This window comes from Podarcis pityusensis (genome assembly GCF_964106645.2).
Source record: "Podarcis pityusensis genome assembly, chromosome: 1".
Classification (NCBI taxonomy): domain Eukaryota; kingdom Metazoa; phylum Chordata; class Lepidosauria; order Squamata; family Lacertidae; genus Podarcis; species Podarcis pityusensis.
This window is the reverse complement of record NC_138028.1, coordinates 106,745,201-106,761,160: the sequence shown is the minus strand read 5'-3', so window position 1 is coordinate 106,761,160 and position 15,960 is coordinate 106,745,201. Positions and strand designations below refer to the sequence as shown.

Below are 15,960 nucleotides of genomic sequence, written 5' to 3'. Positions count from 1 at the left end.
CTCAGAGACTCAGTTGTATGTGTGGAGCGTATAGCTTGGGCAAATGATGTAGAACAGCCCAAATGACATTCACACACAAACACACAATTTATTGCATTATGGGGCGCAAGGCCTGTTACAAGATCATTGCTTTTCTGATCCAGACATTTGGGTGTGTCACCCTGCTGATCCTCTGCCAAACAGCTGAGAGGAACTTGCATGAGATATCAAGTCTACACAACTGCATTTCCTCTGAATTTGTGCACTGTCCAAAAAAATCTGGATATTTTAGGAACTGCCTTTTTCACTAGGAACCACACACACACATCAAAATTAAGACCTGAAGATACAACATGCACATATGATAGGCATAGGCAAACTCGACCCTCCAGATGTTTTGGGACTACAACTCCCATCATCCCTGACCACTGGTCCTGTTAGCTAGGGATGATGGGAGTTGTAGTCCCAAAACATCTGGAGGGCCGAGTTTGCCTAGGCCTGACATAAGATCTAAAACAGAATGAAATCAAGAATGGGATAAAAAGAAAAATAAATCCAGAGAAATGCAGTAGGGATTGAGATCAATACAACAAATCTAAAATATACTACCAATAATAATAATTGAAAGGGAAAAGCCTGGAAATCACCTGTTGGTGAAATGATCAGTAGATGAGCCCTAGGGAGTAGGTTCCATAATAAAGGGGCCAACACTGAAAAGGTAGCCACCTGATGAACATTATTTAACAGGGATATTTGGAGGAATACCCAAGAAGAAACAGTCCTTCAGAAAACTTGGTCACAAACTGTTTAGGACTTTAAAGGTTAATGCCAGGACTTAAATTTGACCTTGCAAATGGACCGGGAGCCAGCACAGATGGCAAAGCAGTTGCATGATATGATTGATCCAGCCAGTGCCTCACAGCAAACTTCTGCTACAAACAGGCCAAACCCTATGCCAAAGAATAAATGGACATAAATCTGACATCAGGAATCACAAGAGAGAGAAACCAGTAGGAGAACACTTCAGTCTCCCAGGACATTCTATACAAGATCTCAAAGTAGCTGTCTTATTACAAAAGAATTTCAGAAATAGACTGAAAAGAGAAGTTGCTGAATTGCAACTTATTACCAAACTTAAAACCATGGAGAGCCCTGGTCTGAACAGAGACATTGGATTATTATACATGATAAAGCTATTTTTAGCCATATCACCCCTTGCTTTTTCCTGTAAGACCAATTGCAGTCGTTAATAGTCATAAACAGCTTTACCACACCTATCAGCCAATCACCCATTCCCACCACCCTTCTGAGTAATACCTCTCCCTACCCTCTCCCTATATATAAGGGTCTGGTGACTTCTGTTTCAGTGTATCTGAAGAAGTGTGCATGCACATGAAAGCTCATACCAAGAACAAACTTAGTTGGTCTCTAAGGTGCTACTGGAAGCCCCTTACACGGCTACCTACCTGTAACTTCTGCTACCCCTGTTTTGGACCATTTTCAAAGACACTCCCACAGTAAAGCAAACCAGAAGTTAGCAGAGTGTAGATAATTGTAGCTCGGCTATCTCTGTCCATATGTGGTCTTGGGTGATATAAGTTGGTAGAAGGAGGTCTGATCCACTGAGGCATCCATGTCTGGATCCAAAACACACAGCGTGCTAACCCAATGTTTTAGGAGGAGTGCAACTTCCTCAAAGACAGGTCAACCCCCATTCAGCTGAACAGGCAACCAACCACTTGTCTGGACTGAATCTCAGCTTATTGGCCTTCACCCAGTCCATTTCTGTGGCCAGGCACTGATTCAGAGCACCAAGTGCCTCACTTAGATTTGATGAGGAGAGACCACTTTCCCCATCGTTTCCTGCCACTCAGTACTGGACCATCTCGCTTCTGATCTCTCACCATGGCAGCATCTCTTGACCAAGCTATTGGCCTGCTGGTTGTCACCTTCCACAAATACGCCGGCAAGGATGGCGATAAGAACACCCTAAGCAAGAAGGAATTGAAGGAGCTGATCCAGAAGGAGCTCACCATTGGACTGAAACTGCAGGACTCAGAGATACAGGCATTAATGAAAGATCTGGACCGCAATAGGGACCAAGTGGTGAACTTCAAGGAATACGTCACTTTCCTGGGTGCCCTGGCAATGATTTACAACAAAGCTTTGAGTTCGTAAATGTACACCCCGGTGGGTTGAGGTTTTGTGGTTCGAGATTATACCTCTGTAGGCGGTTTCACGTCCAATAAAATTTATGTTTTAAAAGATTTGATGAGGAGAGCTGGAGCTGTGTGTCGGCCAAATATTGGGGCCACCTCAGTGTACATCTCCAGATAACCTCTCCCATTGGTTTCATGTAGAGATTCTCCACAAAATGGCACACGGGGTTGGGGGGTTGGGAAGAGAATCCTAAATGATCAAGAAATTCTCCTGCTCATGGAGAACCTCTGAAGAGAGGGAGTGGAGAGGATAACAATTACCCCTTCACTTCCAGCAGAACCACCTACCTTCAAGCAACAGCAAAGGTGTCAGAAATTGATTCATTGCCTTGTTCTTCAAGGCTCAGCCCATAAAAATGGAGCCTACCATGGGCAGAAGGTTGCCGTACAAGGTGGTACAGCTGGTATGTGCACAGATATCAGAGGGAAACGTGTTGGGTGGGGGTTTGGGTTGAAAGGCCAGACCCACCCCCCACCCCCGGTACTAATCAATAAGCTGAGTGATAACGCATGCAAGCATTCTGCAGAAGGGGGAAATATGAATTCCAAGAAAGAAATTATTTATTGCTAATAATTCAGCCAGTTTCTAATTTGGACATTACTTCTTATTGACTATTTTATTGCTCATTTAAAATATTTCATCATATAACCATCAATCACATGTATGCTAAATTATTTCCTCTGGAGCAGCATTTCAGCAGAATTAGAATAAAAGGTGCAGATATGGGCTCCTAAATACTGCATTTGTGGAACACGTACCCTATTAACGCACACTTACCAGCGAATCTCCAATATTGTTCAGTCGCTTCTCGCTGTGTAATAGTCCTACAATATTATAAAAAGCCATTCTTTATAAATAAAGTTTTTTTAAGTGCCATTGGGATGTAGGCAGAATCATTTCTATTTTGGGTGGGGGGGGTATATTCAACTGAGATTGATCTTATTCAATCTCAAAACCTTAAAGGTAGGGGCTGTGTGTGGGGTTGCATTCTGAGTCATTGCATGTGTCAGCAGAGTATGCAAAAGCCTGTTTCACTCCTTCCTGACCCTGACCCTGTTCTGCCCCTATTCCACCCTCTTCTGGGTGCGAAAACGGCACGTGCGTGCTTTGAACATGCACAAAATGGTCATTTCCTGTATTTGTTTTCAGTACCTGGGAAGTTCACAACAGATCTCACTTTTCTGCAAGGTGGGCCTTTATCTTGCCCTGGTCCTATCTTCTAATATGAAGTCAAAGAATCGTAGAATTGTAGAGGTGGAAGGGACCACAAAGGCCATCTACTGCAATCCCCTGCAATGCAGGGATCTTTTGCCCAACGTGGGGCTTGAACTCAAAACTCTGAGATTAAGTGCCCCATGCTCTACTGACTGAGCTATCAAGAAAGAGGGAAACAGTACTTCTAGGTGGCGGTGGTGGGTTTCCGTGGAGAGCTCCCAAGTGGAGTATGCTGCTCTCATCACATCACGTCTCTCCCTATAGGAACTTAGGAAACTGCCTCATATACCAAGACAGGCTATTATTCATCCATCTAACTCAATACTGTCAACACTGACTGGTAGCAGCTCTCCAGGTTCTTGGGCAGGAAGTATTTCTGAGCTCTGTCTGAAGATACCAGAGATTAAACCAGGAACCTTTTGAATGCAAAGTAGATGCTTTGCCCTTGATCTACAGTCCTTCCTTGCGAAAGGCAGAAAACAAGGGGGTGGGTGGAGAGATTGTATCCAATAAACCTGCACAGCTTTAAGATGCCATAGAACTCAGCTGCAAACCCTCCACCCCCACAATCTCAGTATAGCATATCTGGGCTACAAGAGACACATGAAACAATTAGCTTGCTACTGCAACTTTTCTACATCTGTATAAAACTAAAACACCATGCCTACAAAACTAATGAAGCCCATCCTTCCTTGTGCCGATACAGTGATCAGTAAATTGCGTCCACTGCTCTCTTTAAAAGACAGATATTCTCTCTGTTGATCAAGGTGAACTAGAGAAATCATTGAAAAATATGGTATTTTCCAATCCATTACACAGCTAGGAGTCAGTGCTGCCCTGTTATCATCTTTGTATTGTAAAGAGCTACAATAAGCATGCTCATTTCTTTTAAAAAAAGCTTATCCCAGTTATCCCATGACAGAATGAACAGGGCCAACAACAGCAGGGAGGTTCGGCAGATCATGTGACAATAACTGTGTATGGGCATCATATAGGAGCTTCCAAAGTACAAGCTCAGTTAACTAGAAGGATCACCAGATTTACTGCTATAGTAGCAGTAAAAGGTAAAGGTAAATACATATAAAAGAGTCAAGCCCTGTGCTGCACTATATTTCTGGAGCATAATCTTATAGTAATACCTATTTTATACAGTCAAGTGCATTTTGATAAGCATTTGTTTATGTTCTCCTAACTTTAGGAAAACTGAGGTATTTATTATTGTTATGTTAACGGATTAATTTAGATGCTACTTAATGCCCAGATGGTTTGAAAGCAGTTTACAAAACAAAACAAAACAACACAAATTGTGCAACATTGTTAAAAGATGGAATAATTTAAAGATACACCACAATTAAAATATAAATGTCCGTGATCAAAATATAAAATAAAATGATCTCATCAAACAGCAATTAAAACAGAAGCTTCAGGTCAAGTGATCAAGCAAAAATCTGTGCAAACAGGGGCATCTTCAAAAGCCAGCAGAATGCCAATACAGATTGGGGCAGCTCGTATTTCAGTGCTTGTTGCCACCAGTGCAAGTCATATATAGGCATACAGCATGCATATAATGTTCTGTGTATAATAATTAATACAGTAGTACCTCTGGTTACAGACGCTTCAGGTTACAGATGCTTCAGCTTACAGACTCCGCTAACCCAGAAATAGTACCTCGGGTTAAGAACTTTGCTTCAGGATGAGAACAGAAATCGTGCGGCGGCAGCAGGAGGCCCCATTAGCTAAAGTGGTGCTTCAGGTTAAGAATAGTTTCAGGTTAAGAACGGACCTCCAGAACGAATTAAGTTCTTAACTCGAGGTACCACTGTAGTAGGTTGCATATAATAATGTGTATAACGTGAAAGTATTTTAGTGTAACTGGTGTGCGTTTGTGCGTTGCTTTCTGGAAAAAGCCTGTAAGGTTTTGACATTAAGATTTCCAGAAAATTCCATCCTTATTTGAAAGCAATCTTTACATTGGCCACTGCTCTGTTGTCTAACCACCCAGACCAGCCTCCCTTAAGCTCAACAGATACAAATTCTTTTATCTTACAAAAAACTACAGATGGCTACAGATGGCTGTATATATAGAGAGACCCTCTTCATAAGCACAGGAAACACAGGGCATATAACTGTGTCAGAACCGCCATTTTAAGGAAGCAAGTATGAGGAACTGAGCCAAGTAGCACTGACAACAGATGAAGTTCTAGACCATATGGACCAATAGAAAACGGGCAGAGCATCAGATTGCTGATCTTCTAACAAAAATATGTAATATTTCCCTAAGACTGATCTCTGTACCAGAGGTCTGGAAAATTGTTAATCTAATGGCAATTTTTAAAAAGCAATGGGGAGGGTAGTCCAGAAAATTACAGGCCAATTAGCTTAATGTCTGTTCCAGGTAAATCGGTGGAAAGTTTTAAAATTATCAAGCTTAAAGGAGAGCAAGTCATTCAGAAGAAGAATATTCTTGAACAAGCTGTAAATGCCTGTCTTTTTACCATGGCCAAGTATGACTTGGGCTGTGGTAATTGTATTATAGTCTGGCTCTGAAATATTATTATGCTAGCTTATTGTTATTATTATTATTATGTTTATGAGGGTTTTTAATCGTGTTTTGAAGGAAACTGGTGTTTTAAATGTTATTGTATTTTATTGTGTATATTTTGAGATATACTTCCCCAGCCACTTTGAGAGGCATACATAAATAAATCAGCATGGCTTCTCCAAAGATAAATCCTGTCTCACTAACCTTTTAGAGTTCTTTGAGAGTGTCAACAAGCATGTGGATGGGATGATCCAATTGACATGTTTACCTGGACTTTCAAAGGCTTTTGACAAAGTCGGTCACCAAGGACTCCTGAGCAAACTTTGCAGTCATAAGAAATGAGGAGAGGTCTTCTTATGGATCGGTAACTGGTTAATGATCAGGAAGCAGAGAATAGGAATAAATGAGCAGTTTTTGGTTTTTGAGGGATATAAGCAATGGATTGGTAACTGGCTAATGGACAGGAAGCAGAGCACAGGAATAAATTAATAGCTGTTTGAAATGGAGGGATACAAACAGTGGTGTTCTTCCAAGGATTTACAAAGGCCCGTTGCTTTTAAACTTGTCAGAGATGATGTGGAATTAAGGGGAGGTAACAAAGTGGCCAGGTTTGCATATGACATCCAACTTATTTAGGGTGGTGAAAATGAGAAGGGGTAGGCAAGAGCTTCAAAAGGCTATCTCCAAGCAGGGAAATTCTGCATTTAAATGGCAAGTGTAGTTCAGCATAAGCAAGTGCAGAGTGACACAAGGCAATGTGGATAAAGGGATAAAGGTAAAGGGACCCCTGACCATTAGGTCCAGTCGTGGCCGACTCTGGGGTTGTGGCGCTCATCTCGCTTTATTGGCCGAGGGAGCCAGTGTACAGCTTCCGGGTCATATGGCCAGCATGACTAAGCCGCTTCTGGCAACCAGAGCAGCGCACAGAAACGCCGTTTACCTTCCCGCCAGAGCGGTACCGATTTATCTACTTGCACTTTGAGGTGCTTGTGAACTGCTAGGTTGGCAGGAGCAGGGACCGAGCAGCGGGAGCTCACCCTGTCACGGGGATTCAAACCGCCAACCTTCTGATTGGCAAGTCCTGTGGTTTAACCCACAGCGCCACCCGTGTCCGATCTATATCTATATCTATATCTATATCTATATCTATATCTATATCTATATCTATATCATCTCCTCATACATATCTCCTCATATAGTGACTGGTAGCTAGCCCGATTAAAACACTGACACTATGGACGGCTGCTGTGGAAAAAAAGTGAATTCTGTGCTGAGGCCCATTAGGAAAATAATCAAAAATAAAACTGCCAATATCAAAACATCTTTATACAAATCTGTGGAGCAACTGCACTTGGAATACTGTGTATAGTTCTGGTTGTCTCATCTCAGAAAGGGGTACAGTATTATACAGCTGGAAAAGATACAGAAAGAAACAACAAAAGTTACCACGGGGCTGGCACAACTCCCCTCTGAGGAGAAGTTGCAGCGTTTAGGGCTTTTTAGTTACAGTAAAGACAAGTAGGTAATTTTGCAAGAAATAAGCATACACCAGACTTTTCCCGCTGCCATCCAGAACGTTGGAAACACATGGCTCCGTGATATCATTATCAGCAGCAAACAATAGACTTCTCTAACAGACTTTGCATGCATTGGCAGATCCCAAGCCACTTAAGGCTGTGGAGGTCATTCCCATGGGCAGATGCTTCTGAATGGGTCATTCCTTCCTCCACATGCACAAGATACATTCCCCCCCCCCACTGCCTCACTATGTCGCTTTTTTTGTCGCTGCTTGTTGCTATGTTTTGCCACACGTTCGTTATTTAAATGGCAATCCTCAAAAGACCTAAAGTTTATTTTATTTGCTTGCAAAGTTCTAGATACATTTTTGGAGCTGGCCCATTACTGCAGACCAGGTACCATTAACAATCTTATTGGATTCATCAACTTGCAAGGTGACACTGGCTCCCCCCTGCTTTTTTTATATAAAAAAATAATATCTGATTAAAGTCTCCACCCCCACCCCACCTTATGGTATTTTGGATATTTCTATAGCTTGCACGCACCAGGGGAAATGAGCATAACAGAATTACTAGTTAGAGGCTGGCACAGTTCCTGGCTCATTATTCCATAAAGGATTTGGTGTTCCATTGAGTGGAAAATATTGTGTAGTCAGGTAATGCTGACTGCATTACCACGGAATTTTATGAATTTTGCATTGCTATTTACTACTAAATTTCATGCTGAACCCAATAACAAGGCAACAATGATGCCAGTCACTGTGAGCGCTTCTTTCTCATGATTTACCCTGGAGTATTCAACAAAATGGCAGCTGATTTGCCAGCCACAAATAACTTTTTTGGGTGCTGCAACTTGGAAGAAGCAATAATTGCCATCAGCTGAGGTCAGACCCTGTCTGTCTGTCTGTCTGCCTGTCTGCCTGTCTGTCTCTCTCTCTCTCACACACACACACACACACACACACACACACACAAACACCCACTACACATCCCAACCATGTGCTCTGAGTATGTATATGATACATATTTCTGTATAGATTATATACTCTCACCTGCCATCAACCACAGCCAGCGTGGCCCATAGTCTTAGGAACTCTCAGAAGGTGGGAGCTGGAGTCCAGAAACATGTGGCTATGTGAAGGTTAGCCACCTCTCCACCACTTGCTGGCTAAGATTTGTTCACATGCAGCTGTGAGGCAGGCACATGCATAAACAGGATACTGTACACTGTTGATGCCCTATGTGCACATGCCATACAGCCTATTCATGAAATCTGTGGGCGGAGGAACGCACACATGCCCGATCACCCACCCTACATATAGGATCCCAAAATGGAAAGGTGAAAAGTGGCACTTACTCAATACGAGTCTGGTTACACAACCTAAGGTGAATCCTTAAAGGTAAAGGTAAAGGGACCCCAGTCCAGTCGTGACCGACTCGGGTTGTGGCGCTCATCTCGCTTTACTGGCCAAGGGAGCCGGATTACAGCTTCCGGGTCATGTGGCCAGGATGACTAAGCCGCTTCTGGCGGACCAGAGCAGCGCACGGAAATGCCGTTTACCTTCCCACCGGAGCGGTACCTATTTATCGACTTGCACTTTTGACGTGCTTTCGAACTGCTAGGTTGGCAGGAGCTGGGACCGAGCAACGGGAGCTCACCCCGTCGCGGGGATTCGAACCGCCGACCTTCTGATCGGCAAGTCCTAGGCTCTGTGGTTTAACCCACAGCGCCACCCGCATCCCTCTAAGGTGAATCCTTAAGAATAGCTAAATTCTTCTTGAGACTCGAGAGAGACAGAGTCTGCTTAAGACATTTTGCATCTTCTCATGTTGCAAAACCTCAACAGCAATTGTTTCCAGAGGGAACCAAGACTGGTGCCTAATTCTCCACTGCCATGAGCTCCTTTACTGAGCTGGCTTAGGCGGCAGACGTTGCAATGGGTTCCCTGCTGCTCCATCTACTTCCTGTGGTGGAGAAAGGAGAAGGAGAGGACTTCAGCCAGCTCCCTGTGGATGGCACCATTTGGCTATGCATCGGAAACCCACTTCCAATTCACATCGTTTATTTAAAAAAAATATTAAATTGACAAACTCGGGGAGTCATACAACAAGAGGATAGCTTTAGAAAGAAAGGAAAACCAGAAAGTTGTTAATTTATAGTTTTTTGCCAAATAACTTTTTTTCCCCCAAAAGAAAATGATAGTGAAAAAATGGAAAATACGATTAACTTCTACATGAATGCTACACTATTAACATTTTTGCTAAGTCCATTATTTAGGCCGCAATCCTAAACACACTTACTAGGGAGTAAGCAAAATGGAACACAATAGGGTTTTTGTAGACATTTAAATGAACATCCTAAGTACAGTGGTGCCTCGCAAGACGAAATTAATCCGTTCCGCGAGTCTCTTCGTCTTGCGGTTTTTTCGTCTTGCGAAGCACGGCTATTAGCGGCTTAGCGGCTATTAACGGCTTAGCGGCTTTAAGAAAAAGGAAACAAACTCGCAAGAACTCGCAAGACGTTTCGTCTTGCGAAGCAAGCCCATAGGGAAATTCGTCTTGCGGAACGACTAAAAAAACGCAAAACCCTTTCGTCTAGCGAGTTTTTTGTCTTGCGAGGCATTCGTCTTGCGGGGCACCACTGTACCTGGAAATTCCAACTGACTGGTAGCATGCCTAGTAGCTTCGACAACTGTGTAGAACCTAAACTATGCAAAGGAGTTTTTTGACAGGAGCAACCACATCATTGTGAAGAATATGAATCCATCCAAAGAATCAAGAAATGTATGCCATAGAACTAATGGCTGAGTGAGATTTAGCCTCTCAACTTGGTTAAAAGAGCACCACAAGGAGATGCAAGCCATCACCCTGGCCTTCTGCTCTAAATCTCCTATCACCAAATTCTTCTGCTCTAAATCTCCTATCACCAAATTCTTTTAACTGGAGATACTGGGTACTGAACTTACTTTTTTGCACAGCAAACATTGTGCAACAATGGAATGCACATGGCATGAAATGTGAAAGTGTAGCTTCATTTTGGGCTATACAGCTAGAATTCTATGTTGATATTTGGTGTATTTTTTAATTCATCTGCTTCCATTTGTCATCATATGCAGCGTCATCTTACCATTTTTTACTTTTTGCATTAAAAAACCCACATACAACACAATTAGCCCCAAGTTTCTACAATCCTGCCAGGGTCAATGGGATTTCAGTCTCAAACTCTAGAATAAGGGAGATTGCACTATTAAGAGAAACTTGCCTCTATGTCCAATATATCATTTATTGGCACGAAGATATAGACACACACACACACACACACCTGTACCCAAATTGTTGCAGGTGGTTAGATCCCCTATGCAACGACAGATCTATTGGACAACAGTTGAAGTGATAAGCACTAATATGACTGCCTCACATTAATTAAACTAATCTGCTAACTATAATCCTGTGTGTAAAATGAGATGAACTGTAAAAAATAATACTCTATTAAAGAGAGCATCATATGGAATGAGTATGAATTTGTTAATTACCTAACTCCAAGACAATTTGATAATGAAAAAACACGTCGACTTTTGCTGTATGCGGACATTATAACAACTGGCCAGTGAAAAAGAGAAGTATATTTGGTAACATCAACAATTCTGGCAGAATGTGCAGATAATAACAATAATAATTGGATGCAGACTGGCTATTAGATCAAGACATCATTTTCCATATAAGCCATGCCCCTGAGGGCATTCAATATCAAGGAAAAGTTCTATGTACAGCACAGCTGAAATCTGTGAGAGGGAACTCCTATTAGACTGGGGTCATGTTTACCTACCACTTCAGATGGCTTAACTGCCATGTCCTCACATCCAGAACTCAATGATTTATAGAGTTATTCTGCACCTTTATAATGAAATAACAGGCAGAAGTGTTAGAATTTTGGACTCTTCCATATTGTACCACAGGATTTGGGGAATGTGCATGTTTCATGTTTGGAATGCTTCAGGATGTGAAGTTCATGCTTCAACAGACTCCTGAATGTAGTAAAATCAGATATTTTTAGAGTTGGAAGGGTCCCCAGGGTCATCTAGTCTAACCCCCTGCAATGCAGGAATCTGAATTCAAGCATCCATGACAGATGGCCATCCAAAACTTCCCAGGAAGGAGAGTCCACCACTTTCCAAGGGAGTCCTGCTCCACTGTCGAAGAGTTCTTACTGTCAGAAAGTTCTTCCTGATGTTTAGTCGGAATCTCCTTTCTTGTCACATGAAGCCATTGGTTCGGGTCCTACCCTCCAGAGCAGGCAAAAAAAGGCTTGTTCCTACTTCCATGTGACAGCCAAAGCAGCTCAAAACTAGTTGAGGTTGAAGTGCAAGATGTCATTTATATAAATAGCTTTCATAGACTGGGAGATACATTAGAGCCATCACTGTCTAGGTTGCACATTCAGAACTTGCTTGGCAGGTGAGGTGGGGATGGCACATAGGTTCCCTGGCACATGGGTTGCTGTTGCGTACAGTGGTACCTCGGGTTACAGATGCTTCAGGTTACAGACACTTCAGGTTACAGACTCTGCTAACCCAAAAATAGTACCTCAGGTTAAGAACTTTGCTTCAGGATGAGAACAGAAATCGCGTGGCGGCAGTAGGAGGCCCCATTAGCTAAAGTGGTACCTCAGGTTAAGAACAGTTTCAGGTTAAGAACGGACCTCCAGAACGAATTAAGTTCTTAACCAGAGGTACCACTGTACAGAGAAATGGCAGTGGAAGCAGTGGGGAAGTTGGGGCAGTGCAAACGTGCCAGCAGAAGTGCCAGATTGGCTCTGCTGGTGCGTTTACACCACGCTGACCACCCCACTGCCTCATCTCTCTTGCTCCCAGAAAGCAACAGGGACCCTCCTACTAGGAAGCTAGCATAGTACAGCCAATGTGATATTGTGGTTAGGGTGCCGGACTATCACCTGGGAAACTGGGGGCCTAATCTCCAGTTTGCATGAAGCTCACTGTGTGATCTTGGGTCGGTCCCTGCCACTCAGCCGAACAACCTCACAGGATTGTTGTGGAGATTAAATGAGGAGGCAGAGAACCACGTCTATGGCCTTACACACCTTGGATAAAAAAGCGGGATATACATGCAGTAAACAAATACATCTTCTACCCTGCTTTGGTTGATTTGGCCAATTGGGTTTGTGTTTTTCGATGCACTACTACGGGACAGATGAGAAAAAAATGGGTGAGACGTGGGCACAACCACAGCTATGGAGAACATGCAACCCTGCATAGCTGAAGCAACTGCAGGGAGAACCTAACAATGAGTTTTGACATTAAATGGCAAAATAACTTGAGGCTGTGCAATTGGAAAATGTATTCTTTTACATGCAAAATGGTGGGCAAGCTTCTTGTTTTCAACTTACTTATGATTGTGTAAGAATTTCAGGGGCCAGATGTGATCTGTGGGCCACAGGTTTGCCAACCCAGTCTAGTAATAATCCTGATTTTTCCCACAGAAACGTAACTTTCTTTGGAGCTGTGGCTCTGAGCACATTCAGTACCGAGGGGGTGTTCCATTCAGTGTAGTTGAACTTTGCAGCCGTGTTCTGCAGAATAAACATCTTTCATAGACATCATGGGAAACTTTATCAGGACTTCAAGAAGAGAATTTGTACCATTCCTGTCCCCCTAAAACAGAGACAGACAGAGACAGAGTATGCTGATAGGTGTTTTACATTTAAAGGCACATATATTCCATATATTTCTAAAAGTCCTATGTCCCAGTCTAGCAAAACTCCCCACCCAGCCAGCCATTCAAGGTATCTGCTTTGAGAGGATTGCATTTTCTTTTATTTTTATTTCTCAGGCATCAAAAGAACAGCTTTCTGTCTTCAGCAAAATAAAGGTAAATTGCACCTGCCAATGATTTTTTTCCTTAAAAAAAAATATGAAATGGAGCTGAAGTTGACTTAGGATATAGATCTCTATCCTCTCAGTCATTTTTGTGATATTTTTTCATAAACTCAGCTGCTTCTGGTTTGCCCTCTAATAATACTCAGAAGGCTTATTTCCCCTGTATAACTCTATGTAAACACAAAGTTGAGAGAAGGGTATTTAGACTCATCCTCCAGGAATGCTGCTTTTCAGAAAATGCTTGTTTACCCAAGTCAGTAGTTTTCAAGAATATAATGTGCATTTTAAAATGATAACCAACATCACCATAGTTGTTGTTGTTATTATTACTTCTACTACTGCATAGGAAGCTGACAGCTTATTTTTTAAATTTAGTCAGGTCCTGGTTCTTCTGGAATTCATAAGAACAGAACATAAAGAGAGCCCTGCAGGATCGGGCCAAAAGCCCATCTAGTCCAGTGTCCTGTTCTCCCAGTGGTCCTCCAGATGCCCCTGGGAAGCCCACTAGCAAGACATGAGCTCAGCAACATTGCCCCAAGAAGCCATTCTCCCCGGAATCCATTCTTCTTGAGATGTCACACGCTCTAGTTTCTTAATTTTCCATTTGTATTATATGCCTTTTGAAGAGCTGTCAGAAAGGCATCTCTGAAAATGCTGTTCAGACAGACCATGCCTTCAGGTTGCTGCCCTCTCCTCTGGATCCCTAGAAGCAACACCAGAAAGCAAATACTTAAACTCCATGTTCGGTGGTGGCTGCCAAACCTTACATTGCCTGCTCTTTCCCCCACCCCAAACACAAATTGCACCATCTTCTCGTTTATAAAGTGGGGAGGTGACTCCGTTCACTTCTCATTATTTATTGTGCATTCAATTTACAATTTATCATACATCATAACAGTTTTTGCTTTGTCAATTATCGTTCCGTTTGATTAATTGCTCCCATTTCCCCATCACTTTGTGTCTCTCAAATCTAAACAGCCTAAAATGAATTAGGATAGCTCCGAGGAAAGGGCTGTATTAGGAAATGCTGCATTCGTGTGAAAGGGAAAGTGGGCTGGGAAGGGAATGAATGAATCATGAAGTTGCTCTTCCATCTCTTGGTTGTTAGCATAGACTTATCTGTAATGCAGCCAGTTTATTTTTATTTTTATTATCCCTTTTAATGGAAGCTGACGGTGTGGCAGAAACTATACATCATGGCTATAGAGGGATGGAAGAAGGCAGTGATTTCCATTCCATCCTGTTTTCACCTCAATCAGCACTGTTTCCCTTCTGCTGCAGTTCAGATGCTGCCAAATACAATGCTATCTGTCTCACTGTCCCCTATTTAAAATAATTATTTACATAATTTATATTAGTTTACTAATCCAACATACTTAATGATGTAATGATTTCCACACTATTCATTTCAATACAAAGGAAATGCAATTTACATGGCAGAGGGACTCATCAAAAAGATATTGCTTGAGGACAGGGGCAGGGAAATCACCAACAGTGAATACAGATAGGTATTTGCCGGATTAATTTTGATTCTGGACATGGGATAAATAACACCAACAATTCCCACTTCTGTTTCCATTTTTTGTTGGAATTCTCTGACATCCCTACTTCTGTAGCATGAAGCACTGCAGCCTCCTATCTGTGTGGAAGGGAAGAGGGACCAATTTTTGTGCGTGGGGAAAATCAAGTGATCTCAGTGTTCCAGCAAATGCTGGGTAAATATTACCTCTAGTGAAGTATTATGGCAGTCCCATTTTTAAGAATAGGAGGTATGAATCAGGGGTGGAGCGCAAATTGCCCATTTGATATCACAAGCTTTTCGGAGTTGTTGCGGGGACTGTGGAAAAAGAGGCACCCTTCTCCACCTATGGTGGGACAGCCCACAGGTCTTTAAATTTGGGACAATCGTTTGTCAAGAAATGACCAAAATGCTCAAATATCCCATTCCAACACCACCACAGATTTGTTCATGAAATCTGTGGCATGATAAACTGAAAGGGTTTAACTCTCAAAAACTCTTGACATGGGTGCTGATGGCTGCCAGAACATCAATTGCTCCAAAATGGAAAACCTTAGGGGCCTTGTGATTTTCGCTCTGGTATAAAAATATGAGGAGTTCAGCATATTTGTTTGACTAGCTTCAGGAAAAACAAATAATTTGGCATCTGACATTATTCTAAGAGCTACAGTGCATATGAAATAACTGCCAAACGGGCTGCTGTTGCTTTAAATTTTCATCCTGCCGTGGCCAACTCCAAATTTACTCACATGGCTCAGGAATTTTTCCTCTACAAAAACAAAATAAAACAAGAAGAAGAAGTAAAAATTATGAACAGCTCCCCCTCAGAGACAATAGCTGAACCTTGCCAAAGTTCCCCACAGCAGTTAGTATCTAAAATGCAGACCTGGGGGAAAGAGGAGATGCTATCGGCCAGAGCACTCCAAAGATGAAGAAGTATTCAGTGCAGGGAATGAAAGTTTGTAAAGAAAGTCCTGATCACAGACTTCCTGTAGTATCAAAAGGGAAATTTATGCATCGCCTTTGAGTTCAACTTCTCCATTAAAGCTTTTCCCCTATAATCTAGGGAGTTCT

General features: G+C 42.3%; 1 pseudogene across 1 annotated transcript; it reads left to right on the top strand.

The window, feature by feature from the left end:
• The first annotated feature begins 1,807 nt into the window (after positions 1-1,807).
• LOC308473164 (protein S100-A6 pseudogene) lies at positions 1,808-2,240 on the top strand (annotated as a pseudogene). The gene has a single exon. The product of its transcript is annotated as a protein S100-A6 pseudogene (transcript).
• The last annotated feature ends 13,720 nt before the right edge of the window (positions 2,241-15,960 follow it).